A 2,491-nucleotide genomic window follows, 5' to 3' on the forward strand; every position below is an offset into this window, starting at 1 on the left:
GCCACTTTCTCTGTTTATCTTTCGCTACTGTACTCCCGCTTTAACCTAGTTTATCAGCTTGCCCTCTCCTCATGATTCAAGCAAATTCCTGTATTTCTATTCTTCAACATACAATATTTTAGTCTTCAGAATGCTCTCTCCTCTTTTTTGTTCTGCTGGATCCTGCCCAATATCTCTTCTAATACTTGGTTTGCAGTATTTTTCAGAGATCTTCCACACATTCATTTGCCATATACTGAGTGGCTAGGCCTCCTGTATTAATTAATCATGCTACTTTTTTTTTTTAAGATTTTATTTGACAGAGAGAGAGAGATCACAAGTAGGCAGAGAGGCAGGCAGACAGGGGCGTGGGGGGGGGGGGGGGGGGGGAGACAGGCTTCCCGCTGAGCAGAGAGGCGGATGTGGGGCTCTATCTCAGGACCTTGAGATCATGACCTGAATGGAAGGCAGAGGCTTAACCCACTGAGCCACCCATGTGCCCCCCCCAATCATGCTACTACTTTTTATTCTGCCTCCCTTTCGCCTCCATGTATTTTTATTTTTTTAAAGATTTTATTTATTTGACAGAGATCACAAGATCACAAGTAGGCAGAGGGGCAAGTGGGGCGCGGGGGAGGGGGAGCAGGCTCCCTGCTGAGCACAGAGCCCAATGCAGGGCTGGATCCCAGGACCCTGGGATCATGACCTGAGCCGAAGGCAGAGGCTTTAACCTGCTGAGCCACCCAGGTGCCCTGCTTCAATGTATTCTTAAAATTTCTTCTTTAATTTCCTGATTATTCTGGAAATTCATTCTATTCTACCTTCCCATTAAACACAAAAGCAGGGATGCCTGCATGGTTCAGTCCGTTGAGCCGCTAACTTCAGCTCAGGCAATGATCCCAGAGTCCTGGGATCAAGTCCTGCTTCGGGCTCCTTGCTCCGCAGGGAGCCTGCTTCTCTCTCTGCCTCTGCCTGCCACTCTGCCAGCTTGTGTGCGCTCTCTCTCTCTCTCTGATAAATAAATAAATAAAATCTTTTAAAAAAAGCTGGATGTCATAACAACCTTGTCTTCAAAAAACAAAACACAAAAGCAGTGACCCTTTTCTTTCATCGTCCTATATTATTGTCCCAATAATAGTAATGTAGTGCTATGGTTGTAAAGTGCTATGGCAGTAATTTGTACTCCCTTTTAATCCTCACAAAACCCTGTAAAGTGTTAATATTCCTGGATCCACTTTGCAGACATAGAAACTGAGGTTCAAAGAGGTTACTTCAGTCCTCCTAAATCAAACAGACCTTAAGTAGCAGGGAAGGTGGCATCCAAGATCTGGGCTAGCCTCAGAAATCTAGCCTCAACGACAATATTAAGTAAGGCCCTATGAGGACTGGGACAGAGGTTCTGAGGGAGAGGGCTCCCAATCAATAATACCGACAAATACACAAAACCCAAACCACAGGTCCAGCTTCAGGGCGTGTTTTTATTTGTTTAGTTGCACATGGTTTGTTCTTGTTTGGAAGAAGGGGTTACGGTCACTCACCTCTCCCGACCTTGCTCTGGCTCTGCCCAGCCCCTCCCTGGAGGAACCGACGTCCGGAGGCTGGAAGCCAAAGCCTACCCAGGAAGGCGGTGACCTCGGAGGCAGGACCACGGCCTCGAGTCGCGCCGCTAACTGCGAAAGACTGACGCGATTGGACCGCGCCATTCCCAAAGCGATAAGGGGCGTAATCTTGGCAGCGTCCTTAAACATGAATAGGAAAAGGGTGGTGAGGGTAACCATCTTCCCCGCCCGCTCTCTTTCTCCGCTCCCCGCCGGGCCCGCCATCCCACAGCCTAATTTACTAAGAGAGTCTTGTGGAATAGAGGGAGGGGGAGAAAGCCACTCACAGCAATTACGGTAACTCGGTTGCTAACACAAACGGGCTCATTTCCATATAATTTGCATGTTCTGGTACTTATGGAAGTACCGGACGTGTCTGTACTTCCTTTCTAACAGGGCACCGGCACCCACCTACGGACCTGCCGCTCTCCGCTCTAGGACAGGAGCCCCTTTCCCTTATCCAGTAAATTTTACTACCTTCTCGGTTCCCTAGCCTCGCAAACACTACCTCTTAACCTCACGAACATTGGCCCCTCCTCCCATCCGTAGGATCCTCCCTTCGTCCTCCCTACCCAGCTTCCAAACGCGTCTTCCCCGCCCCCTTTTCTATTTCTGAACAGGCATGTTCCAGGCAGCTTACCCGACTCCTTAGATTGCTATGGGATTGGTAGGGTCCTGAGCGTCGGAGAAGCAGGAAGGCATATCCCAAGAAGGGTTGCTAGGACTCACAAGAAGAATTGAGCCCTCCTGGGATTTTTTTTATTTTTTTATTTTTTATTTATTTATTTTTTTTGGTGGGGGCGTCTCGCTTTTGCGGAGGGAAGGCGAGGAGGCTGGGCGGCCCGGTCCAACTTGAGGCAGTGCGAAGGCCCCCTCAGGCGGCGCCGAGGGCAGCCCCTAAGCCGGGGCCTGGC

Source organism: Enhydra lutris, unplaced genomic scaffold (assembly GCF_002288905.1).
Source record: "Enhydra lutris kenyoni isolate GAN:26980312 unplaced genomic scaffold, ASM228890v2 scaffoldscaffold88, whole genome shotgun sequence".
Lineage (NCBI taxonomy): Eukaryota > Metazoa > Chordata > Mammalia > Carnivora > Mustelidae > Enhydra > Enhydra lutris.